This window comes from Pistacia vera, unplaced genomic scaffold (genome assembly GCF_008641045.1).
Source record: "Pistacia vera cultivar Batoury unplaced genomic scaffold, PisVer_v2 Contig898, whole genome shotgun sequence".
Lineage (NCBI taxonomy): Eukaryota > Viridiplantae > Streptophyta > Magnoliopsida > Sapindales > Anacardiaceae > Pistacia > Pistacia vera.
In genome coordinates this window covers 481,145-496,305 of record NW_022196776.1, presented here as the reverse complement: position 1 = coordinate 496,305, position 15,161 = coordinate 481,145, and the positions used below count along the sequence as shown (strand labels likewise).

The 15,161-nt window shown below is 35.8% G+C and overlaps 1 pseudogene; it reads left to right on the top strand.

The window, feature by feature from the left end:
• The first annotated feature begins 8,172 nt into the window (after positions 1–8,172).
• Positions 8,173–15,037, top strand: LOC116119636 (annotated as a pseudogene).
• The last annotated feature ends 124 nt before the right edge of the window (positions 15,038–15,161 follow it).

The window sequence follows — 15,161 nt, the reverse complement described above, 5'->3', positions numbered from 1 at the left end:
TTTTTGAATTTGTTTTCGTCATTACTTTGTTTACTTGTGTTTCTCAATAAAAACACTCAGCTCAATAAACAAGTAATTATCAATGTCTTTAACAATATTGATTAAACCATTTTCCTTATTTATTTTATTATATTCGCCTAAAATATATAACAACATTTTTTAGACAATAAATAACTTATACTTTAATCAAATCCTAACATAAACGCTACCAAAATTGAAAAGTAAAACTCTTAAACATATTCTTTAATTTGCAAGCATAAATAAAGTAAAATTAGTTCAATAATATTACTTTATAACCTAATTTTTTTTTCCTTTTCTTCTTTTTATTTTTAAAATTTTAAAGACTATATCAAACTGATTTTAAGTACGACTGAAATCAATAAACGTCAAACTTCTCAGCGATTTTCGAAAGTTATTAAAATTTTGAAGACTATATCAAATTGATATCGCAGCCAATCGCCAGCCGATTCCGATATCATTGCGACCCCACACCATCACCATTCTCTTCCATGTTCATCACTCACTAAAGCCCTTCAAACCTTGCTCTCGCCAACCCCGACAATCAAGCAATTTGTGGAACGCACAACCGCCCATCCAAGTCAGATTCCGACCAATCCTGACCACCAAAATCCAACATATCACCACCAAAAGACTCAACGACCTCCCCTCTTCAAAAGCCCCAACAGCTTGCTCTCTGTTTGCCGCCGAATCACAAAGCCTAAAGGAAGTGTATTTTGGGTAGTAACATAATATAAACTTTGGGTATTAAAATTGTATTTCGAAACTTTTTGGATGGAAAAGTTTCATTAAAGTAAACCTTGGGTGGGAAAAAGTCGTTTACTCTTAAGATGTGTTTGGTTAGGGCTCTAGAAAGATAACTTCGGTAATCTATCTTTAATTCTGGATATTCCCTTATTTGGTTGTCAAGTAATAAAAGATTTTAGTAATCTTTCAATACCAATAGTGATTACTATGAGTTAAATATGAGGTAATCAGATTACCTCCTCAGGAGGTGATATTTAAAGATTACCGGGGTAATCTTAATTTTATATCCATTTTGCCTTAATTAAATACCATTCTGAACACAATTGCCCTCAAATATCTACTAAATAACAATCAGCCCAGACCCCCTACATTTTAGAATTTAGCTAAAACACTCCAGCCACAAAAAGTTTAAAAGTTAACAAAATACCCCCACCCACCAAAGACCACCGCCGACCATCGGCAATAGTGCTAGATTGATGCACGACCAGCAGAATCTGGCCGGTCGTGCGCCGATCTGGCTATTTTCGGCTAGATCGAAGGCCAAAAACAGCCATATCGACGTGGATTTGGCCGAAAACGGCCAAAATAGAGCGGCCATTTGTGGTCGTTTCTGACCAAACCAATGGCGATATGGCTATTTTCGGCCTTTGATCTAGCCAAAAATAGCCAGATCAGCATGGATATGGCCATTTTCGGCCTTTGATCTGGCCGAAAACAGCCAAAATGGCGCACAGCCAACCTGATCTCGCCGGTCGTGCGCTATTTTGGTGACTGACGCCAGTGGCAAGCGATGGTGGCCAGCTGTCAGTAGTGGTCTTGGATGGCTGAGGGTATTTTGTTAAAATTTAAACTTTGTTGGGGGTGTTTTAGCTAAATTCTCAAATATAGGGGTTAAAAGAATTTATGTAAATAATAATAATAATAATAATATATTATTATTATTATATATTAAAAAGGAAAGATAATTCAATAAAAGTCTCTATGGATAATTTTATTATTCCCAACTAAACATCTTAATTATTTATACCCACTAAAACATTTCTCAAACCACACCCACCATTAGTAATTATATCATCAATGTCATTTTACCTTCCGTAACATAACAAAACTCATCGGTGAAACCTACTAAGGGAAGCTAGAATTTCGTGTTGTATACTTATATCCTCTATAAATATTGTTTGCATTATTTCAAGTTCAGGTTCTTTGAACCTGCATTTCCTTCTTGATAATGAATATGAAAAGACATCTTCCTGATTTGATGGGTTTACTTTTGCAGATAAGTATGATATCAATTAACAATAATTCAAGATTTCTTGATATGATGCATAAAATATTTATGGGCCCAGTAACATTTAATTTTTGTCAAGTTGATTTCTTTTACTTAGGCTTTTATGTAGCTCAAATGGGCATTTCACACTTTCCTTGCTAGAACTATGCATGTCCCAAAACAATGGAGGATAATCCTTTGAATTTTAAAAGGTTTCTGTTACATCTCCTTCATCATCTTTTGCAGATGATTTCAGGCTTGGAATATGCATCAATCGAGTCTGACAAACTAGCTTTACTTGATTTCAAGCATAGAATAACTGAAGATCCTCTGTAGTTCAAGAGCTCCTGGAACAATTATGTTCACTTCTTATTAGACGAATAAGGGTATAATAGTCAAATCAAGTTGTAATATTGTAATTAATTTATTTGTTAGTTAATCAGTTTTTTTTAGTTAGCTTAATTGGTTAATGCACTCTAGCTCAGATTAGCTCAGTTGACTAAGTTTGTATATAAAAGAAAACAGTGCCTTCAATAAAGACCAAGTATTTTTCCCCAAAATTCATCTCTCTATGTCAATTTTAGTTTCTGCAATATGGTATTAGAGCAACAAAATTCTTCGTTTCTTGATCAGTAAATCAAGCCGATTAAACCTTCTTTTGTGGTTCAAGAAAGTGCGATAAGACTTAACATTCTTCGAATTCCTCTTTTCGATTTCAATTTCCAGTTTGATCTAAGCTCTAATTCTTGATTCTAGAAGCTATCATGGCAAATCCGATAGAGGAAGCAGTAATTCCATCAATTGATTCCAATTCACTGCTCTATGTACATCCATCGGATACAACAGGTTCTGTACTAGTTTCTGAGTAGCTCATCGGGATGAAAAACTACAATATCTGGAGTCGAGCAATGATGATATCTCTCTGTGCCAAGAACAAATTAGGGTTTGTTATTGGCACATGCACCAAATCATCAATACACTCTCGCTTGATTCCACAGTGGGAGAGGTGCAATTCATTGGTTCTTGCCTGGATCTTCAATTCGGTTTCTACATATAGATCTTTAATAGAATTGTTTACTCGACGAGTGCTGCTCAGGTATGGCAGGATTTGAAGGATTAATGTCACAAAATGAGTGGAACTAGAGTTTATGGTCTTTATCGGGAAATTGCTAACCTAACACAAGGAACCAATACTATGGCTATCTACTACAATAAGCTCAAATCGTTGTGGGATGAGCTTGACTCTTTGGTTAGTCTTCCTGTACCTGATAGTGTTTCGGCTAAAGCTTATCTAGAACACTTGAACCAGCAGAAGTTGTTGCAATTCCTAATGGAATTGAATGAGTCTTACTCCATGGTTCGAAGTCAAATCTTGTTTATGAATCCCTTACCGAGTGTTAAACAGGCTTACTCAGTAGTAAATCAAGACAAGAGCCAGAAAGTTTTGGCTAGAATGACTCTGAGTTCAGAAGTGACTACTGCACTTTATGCCAATCATATTGGAAGTGGCAAGAATCAGAGTCAGGGGCAAAAATATAAAGGAAAAAAACCATACATTAAGTGTGAGTTTTGTCATATTTCTGGACACAAACGGGAGAATTGCTACAAGTTGAATGGGTATCCACCTGATTTCCAGTTCACAAAGGGGAAGAATTCTAAGTGAAAAGCTTCTGCTAATCAAGTTCAGTCTTCAGAATCACTGGATGTTAGCAACTTTGGAAACTCTGGGTCAATCATTGGTCCAGTTCTGACTACAGACCAGTACAATCAACTACTCCAGCTACTAGGCAAAGAAAATGTTTCTCCTTCTACTGCTAATCTTGCAGGTAATGATGTTGCCTTGTTTTCTTATTTTGATAATGATAATTGGATCATTGATACTGGCACGACTGATCACATGACTTTTAATCAGTCTGTTTTGAAGTTTCCTTATGCTGTTGAACCATCTTCTAGATACCTTGTCAGTTTACCAAATGGAGCAAAAACCTATGTTAGGAATGTAAGATCTGTTATGTTGGACAGTAACATACACTTGTCAAACGCTTTACATGACCTAGATTTTCATCACAATTTACTTTCAGTTTCGAAACTTACTGCTTCTAACAATTGTTTTGTCACTTTCTATCCTTATTTTTGCCTCATTCAAGATCTTTACAATGGCAAATTGAAGGGGATTGGTAAGCATAGTCAAGGTCTTTACTTTTATGATCCAAAGTTCAAAATTTCATCTGTTGTATCAGCCTTAGGACAAATCAATAAGTTTGTTTGTAGTAATACACATTCATCACAAGTTGTATCTTTTAGCTCAAATATGAATAAAATACCTATTTCGTTTGTGTCAAATTCTGTCTCTCACAATTTTTCACTATGGCATCAAAGGTTATGGCATGTCTCTTATGCAACTTTGTCACTCATTCATCCTAAATTGTCTAAATCTAATGTGCAAACTGAACATCCTGCCTTGCATTGTCCTATTTGCCTTTTGGCCAAACAGACCAGAATACCCTTTCCACACAGTATATCCCACACACAGCATAACTTTAATTTGTTGCATATGGATGTCTAGGGTCCATACAAAACTCCCACTCATGGTAATGCCCGATATTTCCTTACCATAGTTGATGACCACTCTAGGATGACTTGGTTGTTTCTCATGCAATTCAACTCTGAAACTTTTTCTACCATAAAACACTTCCTTAGAATGGTCCATACACAATATCACTTGATTCCTAAATGCATTAGGACTGATAATGGTTTAGAGTTCTTCAACAAAGATTGTCATGCTCTATTGAGTAGCCAGGGAATTATTCATCAAAGCTCATGTGCTTATTCCCCTCAACAAAATGGTATTGTTGAGAGGAAACACATGCACATATTAGAAGTTGCTAGAGCTTTAAAAATTCAGTCTAATATACCTACTCATTTTTTGGGGCCATTGTGTGCAAACTGTTGTGTATATAATCAATAGACTTCCCACGGTTGTTCTTAAAGGTCTTTATCCTTTTGAAACATTCTTTGATAAACCTCTTTCCTTGGATCATTTAAAGGTTTTTGGATCTTTAGCCTATGCTACATTTCTTCCTTCTAAAGACAAGTTGCATCCTATAGCTATTCCATCAGTTTTCTTGGGTTATTCCCTCACACCAAAGGGATATATTCTTTACAACTTATCTTCACATTCTGTCTTTGTAACCAGGGATGTTGTTTTCTATGAAAACATTTTCCCTTTTGCCTTGCCTAAGCCATCCCAGGTTCCTTTTCCCATTAACTCATATTTTCTTGTTTTAGACTCAACTCATTCACCTTTTACAGAACCTCCTTCACCTACTGTCCAGAGTCTAGATTCTACAGCTCCTGTTATTCCTTTTTCTTCCCTTGATTCAACACCCTCATGTTCTTCCTTTTCACCTGAAACTTCTATTGCTTCACCTCCTATCCTTTGAAAATCAAGCAGACAAACACAACCTCCTATATGGACACAAGACTTTATTTGTCCTACACTTAAACATAATCCTACAGGCAATTTTTCCAAGTATCTTATCACCAATTTTGTCTCCTATGACAATATCTCATATTCATACAAAGCTCTTTTGTCCAATCTCTCTTTAGTTGAACCCACAAGTTTTCTTCAGGCTTCTAAGGATCAGAATTGGATAGATGCTATGAAGAAAGAAATCCAAACCTTAGAGCACAATCATAGCTAGTCTTTAGTACCTTTGCCTCTTGGCAAGGTTCTCATTGGTTGTAAATGGGTGTATAAACTTAAGTATAAGGCTGATAGTACTTTGGATAGATATAGGGCTCGTTTGGTTGCCAAAGGGTACACACAACAAGATGGAATTGATCATGAGGAGACTTTTTCTCCAGTTGTAAAAATGGTCACTATTAGGACAGTTTTGGCCTTATCTTCAATGCATAATTGGCCTCTTTGTCAGCTTGATGTCAATAATGCTTTCTTGCAATTTTCTCCAGTTGTGAAAATGGTCACTATTAGGACAGTTTTGGCCTTAGCTTCATGCATAATTGGCCTCTTTATCAGCTTGATGTCAATAATGCTTTCTTGCAATTTTATCCAGTTGTGAAAATGATCACTATTAGGACAATTTTGGCCTTAGCTTCAATGCATAATTGGCCTCTTTATTAGCTTGATGTCAATAATGCTTTCTTGCAAGGGGATTTACAAGAAAAGATTTATATGACATTGCCCCAAGGATTTCTGAAGCAGAGGGGGAGGATCTTGTGTGTAGGCTTCATAAATCTCTTTATGGGTTGAAACAAGCCTATAGAGCTTGGAATTACAAGTTAACCACAGCTCTCTTGGATGGTGGATTCCAGCAGTCCAAATCAGATTATTCTGTATTCTTTAAGAGGCAACAATCACACATTGTCATGTTGCTAGTGTATGTAGATGATATTGTGATAACTAGGAATAACCATGATATGATCACACAAACAAAGCAATTGTTACACTCCAGATTTAAGCTAAAAGATTTAGGCATGTTGAGGTATTTTTTAGGATTTGAGGTGGCTAGATCTTCTAAGGGATTTAGCCTATGTCAGAGAAAGTATGCACTAGAACTTATTGTTGAATCAAGTTTGTCCGGCTCCAAACCATATGTTATTCCCATGGAACCCAATTTAAAGTTCACTTCAGCAGTATATGATAATCATTTTTCCACTGATAGTGTTGGTAATGATCCTTTATTAATTGATCTCGTTGTTTATCAAAGATTGGTTGGGAAACTCTTGTACTTGTGCATGACCAGGCCTGATCTTAGCTACTCAGTCAGTATCCTAAGCCAGTTTATGCATCAACCTAAAGAATCTCACAAGACAGCAGCCCTTAAGGTGGTGAAATATGTGAAATCTGCTCCAGGGTTGGGACTTTTTTTTTCCTGCTGTGAATGTTTTGTCTTTAACAGCCTACACTGACTCTGATTAGGGTTCTTGTTTAATGACAAGGAAGTCTGTCACTGGATTTTGTATATTTCTTGGTTCTTCACTGATCTCTTGGAAATCTAAATGTCAAGCCACTATTTCCAAGTCTTCCTTCTGAGGCAGAATATAAGGCTATGGCGTCCACGATATGTGAAGTAATTTGGATAGTTCAGCTATTAAAAGAACTTGGTTTTTCAAATGTGCTCCCTATTACTCTTCATTATGACAACCAAGCAGCTAACCACATTGCTTCCAATCCAATGTTCCTTATGAGGACTAAACACATTGACATTGATTGTCATATAGTCCGGGAGCAGCTAAAAAATGGACTGATTAGCACTACTTATATATTTCTTCATCAGAACAGCCGGCTGACATCCTCACCAAATCACATTGTACACAAGTTGGGTGTGCTTGATCTTTACCACCCTCCAACTTTAGAAGGGGGGGGGGGGTATTAGAAGAATAAGGGTATAATAGTCAAATCAAGTTGTAATATTGTAATTAATTTATTTGTTAGTTAATCAGTTTTTTTTTTTTTTTAAGTTAGCTTAATTGATTAATGCACTCCTGCTCAAATTAGCTCAGTTGACTAAGTTTGTATATAAAAGAAAATAGTGCATTCAATAAAGAACGAGTATTTTTCCCCAAAATTCATCTCTCTATGTCAATTTCAGTTTCTGCAATACTTATGCAAATGGATTGGTGATGCATGCAGTCCATCTTATAATGAAAGAGCCATATTATTGAAGTTGGAATCTCAACAATTGATTGGCTCAATACCACCTTCTATAGGAAAGCTTACATCTCTTACTGTAATCAACCTGGAAAAAACAACTTCGTTGGCGAAATTCCTGAATAAATTGGCCATGTGCTTCGCCTACGGTACTCAACTTGATAAACAATTACTTTAGCAGGAAAATTCCAACGAATTTATCTCACTGTACAGGATTTACAATAGTCAGACTGAGCTAAAACAACCTCATTGGGCAGATTCCTAACCAGCTAAGTTCATTGACAAATTTGGAAGTCTTGCATCTTAGAACTAAAAAACTTACAAGGAAGCATACCGAAGGAACTTGGCCATCTCTCAGCCTTGGAAACTCTTCTGTTTTATGGTAATCATCTATCTGGTACGGTTCCTTCTTTGATTTATAATCTCTCATTGTTGTATTACTTCACTTTAACTCAAAACCCGGTACATGGGCATCTGCCTTATTGGCCTTACTCTTCCTAATCCTCAAGTATTTGTTGGGGGTATTAACAATTTTAAAGGAAGTATTTCTGTGTCATTGTCAAATGCTTATAGTCTTCAGATTCTTGATTTTGCTCAAAATGGTTTCACCGGGAACATTCTTGGAAACTTTGGAAGCTTGCAAGGTCTAACTAGACTTAATTTTGATGATAACAAACTTGGAAATGGGGAAATTGGTGAATTGAATTTTCTGACTTTCTTGTCCAACTGTCCTCCTCTTTAAGGGTAAGGTCTCACTAGAATTGTATTTGGGGGAGAATTGCCCAACTTTGTAGGCAACCTTTCAACCTAGTTGCAATCTCTTTCGATTGGAGGGAATCTGATTCATGGAAACATTCCTGTTGGCATTGGAAACCTGGTTAATTTAAGCCATCTAGAATTAGTTGGTAACCATTTAAGTGGCAGCATTCCTGATGTTATTGGGAGGCTTCGGAAACTAAAGGAGTTGAAATCTTGTGGAATTGGATCTATCTAAGAACAAATTATCTGGTGAAATCCCACGCAGTCTGGATACTTTTACTAGCTTGCAACGTCTGCATTTGAGGAGCAACTTTTTTGGAGGGCATATTCCATTATCTTTAAAAAGTTTAAGAGGTATAGAAGAATTAGACCTATCCTGTAACAACTTGTCCAGACAAATTCTCGAATTTTTCAACAAATTGTTATCTCTGAGATACCTCAATCTTTCTTACGATAAACTTAGTGGTGAAGTATCAAGAGATGGGATATTTGCAAATTCAAGTGCCATTTCCCTAGTGGGAAATGATAAGCTTTGTGGCGATGTTTCACAACTACATCTACCTGTATGCTCCAAAAATGTTCTGGGCAAACTTCTGACCCACAAAGTAGTAATTACAGTGAGTATTGTTAGAAGATTGAGGTTGTTTATATCTCTTACTGTCTTTCAAGTCAGTAAAGTAGTTGTATTAGTTGAAGTTTTTTGGTTAAAATGTATGGTGATCCTTATTTCAAGAAACTTTTGCTTCTTTATGTATGTTGTGCTTTAATTAAGGAATGGATGTGTCAATTTTTTTGTATATTTGTAAATCATGTACATTATACGAATATCAAGAGAATGAAAAATATTTTTCATCTTCAACTCTCATCTATTTTTCTCTCTGTTTTTTCCTTCCTCTGATCCTCCCGATTTGCTTCCTTATTGCATAATTTTGTCTTTCTTCATCAGTCTAATTTATTCTCAACCTTGACAATATGGTATTAGAGTTTTTCTGATCTTAAGGGGTGTGTTCATTCTGAAGTAATCAATGTTTTAAAATTCTATTTTTTGATCAGTAGTTCACATGGCTTCTTCATCTTCATCCATGTCACCACTAGTTTATAACGGTGAGCTCTATCATTTATGGGCTGTCAAAATGAAAGCCTACATGAGAGGTTTAGGCCTATGGCAATATGTGGAGGAGGAGAAACATCCTCCTCCTTTGAGGCCAAATCCAACATTGAATTAGTTAAGATTGCTTGAAGAAGAAGTTGCTAAAGCACCTAGAGCTTTATCAATCATTCATCAAGGTGTAACTGATGCAGTATTCACTAAGATTGTTACGTTTGAGACTGCTAAGGAAGCATGGAAAAGATTGAAAGAAGACTCTTTAGGCAATGAAATATCAAGGCAGCTGAATGTCCTTAATCTAAGGATAGAGTTTGAAGTTCTTAAAATGAAGGAGGTTGAAACTATTAAGGAATATATGCTGATAGAATTATGAAAGTTGTAAATCAGATACGGTTAATAGGTGAAACTCTTTCTGATCAGAAGATTGTGGAGAAAATTCTGTGAGCATTTCTGAGAGGTATGAGGCTAAAATCTCCTCTCTTGAAGACTCTAAAAATTTCTCTGATCTTACCTTGTCTGAAGTGATAAATGCCCTAAAAGCTCAAGACCAAAAAAGAGCTATAAGGCATGAAGAATTTGTAGAAAGTGCTATTAATGCTAAGCTGTAGGAGAAAAAATCTATCAATAATTCAATGAAGAAGCAAACTGTTGATAGAAAGGAGGAGAGAAAAGTAAAGGGCAAGTTGCAAGGTGAAAAGAAAGGCAAGTATGCTCTTTGTCCTCATTGTAAAAAGAAGGGGCATTCTCCAAATCATTGCTGGTATAGACCTAACGTTAGATGCAGGTCATGTAACCAACTTGGACACATTAATAAAGTGTGCAAAAATGTAAGTGGAATCCAAGCTCAACAAACTCAGCAAATTCATTCAACTGAGAAACAAGAAGATGCTAGAGAAAATCTTTTTGTTGCAACTTGTTATGCAACTCAGAATAATCAAACCTCCCAATTAATAGATAGTGGTTGTTCAAACCATATGACCTTTAATGCTAACATTCTCAAAGACTTGGATGAATCCTATTTGTCCAAAGTGAAAATTGGAAACGGTGAAATGCTAGATGTCAAGGGAAGAGGAGCGACTGTAATTGATACTCCAACAGGTACCAAATACATTCAAGATGTTCTTTATGTACCTAAAATTAATCATAACTTGCTAAGTGTATGACAGATGCTGGAAAAAGGTTATTCTCTGCATTTTCAAAACAAATCATGCACCATTGTTGATCCTTGTGGTAGTGAACTTATGACTATCAATACGATAGACAAGAATTTTGCTATAGACTGGAATGTAGCTAGCACTAAGGCTTATCAGCATACTAAAATTGATTCAAATTTATAACATAGAAGACTTGGACACTTCAACTATGCAACTTTAAAAAATATGCATGATAAAGAGCTAGTGCTAAATTTACCAAATGTTGATGATCATCATGGTGTCTGTGAAATATGTCAGTTTGGCAAACAATCCAAGTTACCTTTTTCAAGCAACAAATGGAAAGCCACTGAGAAATTGCAGCTTGTTCACTCAGATTTATGTGGACCAATGAGTGTTGCTTCTCTAAATGGGAGCAAATACTTTTTAATCTTTATTAATGACTTCTCAAGACATTGCTGGATTTATTTCTTGAAGCAAAAGTCAGAAGTTTTTTATTTGTTTAAGAGATTTAAGGCAAAAGTGGAAAAGCAGTCAAGATGCAAACTGAAGTTGTTCATATCAAATAATGGCTCAGAATATACTTCAAATGAATTCTCCTCTTTCTACAAAACAGAAGGTATAATACATCAACTGACCACTCCTTATAGTCCACAGCAAAATGGAGCGAGTGAAAGGAAAAATAGGTCAGTGATGGAAATTTCTAGGTGTTTGATGTTTGAAAAAAAACTACCTAAAAATTTTTGGGCTGAGGCAACAAATACTTCAGTGTATTTGTTAAATTTGCTGCCCACTAAAGCCTTGAATAATGCCACTCCTTATGAAATCTGGCATGGTTGTAAACCTTCTGTTGATCATCTAAGAATATTTGGATGTGTTTGTTATGCTCTTGTTCCAAGTGAAAGAAGAAGCAAGTTAGAAGCAAAATCAGAGAAAGGGGTGTTTGTTGGTTACAGCCAAGTATCTAAGGGCTATAGAGTGTACAATCCCTCAACCAATAAATTTATGGTTAGTAGGAATGTCATATTAGATAAACAAGCAATTTGGAGTTGGGCAGATGATAATGAAGTGAAAGCAAGTTCAAGTTCAAATCCTGGAACCAATGTCTTGTCAGAAAATGATTCATATTCTGGTGATGAAGAAAGTACTCTTGCAACAAAAATGAGATTTCTTGAAGATATTTATGGCAGGTGTAATGTAGCCTCTTTAGAGCCAACTTCATTTGATGAAGTTGTCTGCGATGAAGGGTGGAAAACAGTAATGAAGAATGAGATGGAAATGATTAATAAGAACTATACGTGGAGCCTAGTTCAAAAAACCTGAAAATCACAAAGTGATTGGTGTCAAGTGGATCTATAACAAAATTCAATCGTGATGCCACTATAAACAAGCTCAAAGCTAGATTAGTTGTCAAAGGATATCTACAACAATATGACATTGATTTTACTAACACTTTTGCTCCAGTAGCCAAGTATGATACTATCAGATTGCTTGTGGCTCTATCTGCAAAACTTGGTTGAAAAATATACCATCTTGATGTTAAATCTGCTTTTTTGAATGGTATGCTTGATGAAGATATATATGTAGAGCAACCTGAACGTTTCAAAGTGCCTGGGAAAGAAGAGCAAGTTTATAAGGTGCATAAGGCTTTTTAGGGCCTAAAACAGGCACCAAAATCCTAGTATAGCAGGATACATACTTGCTTGCTAAACCAAGATTTCTGCTGCAGTCCAAATGAGTCTACTCTTTATGTTAAAAAGGTAAATGGTGATCCATCTCTTATTGTCTCCTTGTATGTTGATGACATCTTTATGATAGGAGGAGATATGAAATCAGTAGCTGATTTTAAGGAGAATATGGAAAAAGAATTTGAGATGTCAGACTTTGGTGAAATGAAGTACTTTATGGGTATGGAAATAAATCAAGATCACTTAGGCATATTCATCTCTCAGAAAAAATATGCCCAAGATCTGTTGAAAAGATTTCAAATGGAAGGTTGCTAGGTTGTTGCAACACCTTTAGCAGTGAATGAAAAACTGAAGAAGATTGATGACTCAGAAGAGAAAGCAAATGTTACATTATACAGAAGTCTCATTGACAGCCTACTTTATTTATCCTCTACCAGGCCAGATATAATGTTTGCTACATATCTACTGTCTAGGTTTATGCATTCACTAGGAAAATCCCACTGGTGTGCAGCCAAAAGAGTGTTACGGTACATAAAAGGAACTATTGATTTTGGTTGCTGGTTCTCTAAAAATGGTAGTAGTCAACTTATAAGCTACTTAGACAGTGACTGGGCAGGGAGCTTAGATGACTTTAAAAGCACTTCGGGTTACTATTTTTCATTTGGAAGTGATATGTTCTGTTGGAACTCAAAAAAAAAAAAGAAATAGTAGCTCAATCATCAACAGAAGCTGAGTATGCAACTGCTACAATTGCTGCTAATCAGGCCATTTGGCTGCAAAAAATTCTTTCATATTTGGGACAAGATGAACAAGAAAGTGTTAAACTCTTTGTGGATAACAAGGCAGCCATAGCAATCACCAAAAATCCAATTCATCATGGTAGAACAAAGCACATTAGTGTCAAGTTTCATGCTATTCATGAGGTTGAAAACATAGGTGAAATCAATCTGATGTACTGTAGTTCGGAAGATCAGGTGGCAGACATTTTGACCAAAGCTCTTCCTAAGCCTAAGTTTAAAAATTCGGAGAATGAAACTTGGGGTATTAAATAACAAACACCTCAAGGAGGAGTGTTAGAAGATTGAGGTTGTTTGTATCTCTTATTGTCTTTCAAGTTAGTAGAGTAGTTGTATTAGTTGAAGTTTTTTGGTTAAAATGTATGGTGATCCTTATTTCAAAGAACTTTTGCTTCTTTATGTATGTTGTGCTTTAATTAAGGAATGGTTGTGTCAGTTTTTTTGTATATTTGTAAAACATGTACATTGTATGAATATCAAGGGAATGAAAAATATTTTTCATCTTCAGCTCTCGTCTGTTTTTCTCTTTGTTTTTTCCTTCCTCTGTTCCTCCCGATTTGCTTCCTTATTGCATAATTTTGTCTTTCTTCATCAGTCTAATTTATTCTCAGCCTTGACAACAAGTATAGCAACCATATTTTTAATTCCTCTATTCAGTTCTTTTGTTCACATTCCAATGCATTTTCTCTTGAGAGGCAATTAGGTCTATCTTACGTACTCAAAGCTCTCAAAATCAACCAATAACTTCTCTAAAGAAAATTTGATTGGTTAGGGTAGCTTTGGTTCAGTATACAAAGGTATTTTATTGGGTGATGGAACAATTATCGCAATTAAACTTCAACAACAAGGAGCTATAAAGAGTTTCATTCATCAATGCGATACATTAAGAAATATACGACATGGTAACATCCTCAAGGTCATTACCGCTTGCTCAAGTGTTGATCATGAAGGAAATGACTTCAAAGCTTTAGTTTTTGAGTTCATGCCCAGTGGAAGTTTGGACAGGTGGTTTCATCCAAGTGATAACAAGTAAAATAGAACTAAGAAATTGAGTTTTATGCAAAGGCTGAATATAGCTGTTGATGTCACACCAATAGTTCATTGCGATCTAAAACCAAGCAATGTACTTCTTGACAAAGATATGACAGCTCATAATGGTGACTTTGGATTGGCAAAGTTACTTGTTGAAGCATCAAATAATCCTTCACCAATGTCAGTCGGGCTAAAGGGATCTATAGGATACATTTCTCCAGGTTTTTTTCTCTCAACCCAAAGAATCACACTTTAGTTCATGATGATTATAAATTTTACAGCATGTCGCTATTTTTAAACTCTTAAAGACTAGTAATCCTTTAAACAACTGCTAATATTTTAAAACCATCTGCTGCCTTACATTAAGCATGCCAAATTCTCTTTGTTTGGAATAGAATATGCGAATTAGTATCCTAATTAGTGGCAGATTTTGCAAAAGGCAGAATACATGGAAGGCCAAGTCTCCATACTTGGAGATATTTTCAGCTTTGGTATACTATTGCTGGAGATGTTTACAGGAAAAAGGCCCACTGCTGACATGTTTAAAGATGATCTGAACATTCACAAGTTTGCCGCAATGGCTTTGCCAAACCATGTCATGGATGTCATTGACCCATCAATGTTTTTCGAAGGCAGCGCAAATGGAATACTTGATTTCAATACCGAGAATCGGGTCATATGTTCCTCAACATTGCCAAGAGAGCGGATGTTTATGGGTGATGTCGCCAAGAATCTGCATGCAATTAGAGACTCATTTGTCAAGTTTAAGAACAAGAACAGAGCAAGAACAAGATAAGCATACAAGGTGTCAGACTACCTGGAAAAAAAAAATGGCCTCCGGAATTACCTGGAAAATAATTACTTTTCAGGTGTTGTCATTGCTTTAATTTTAGTATGTGATATAGTTGTTGTCCAAGTTT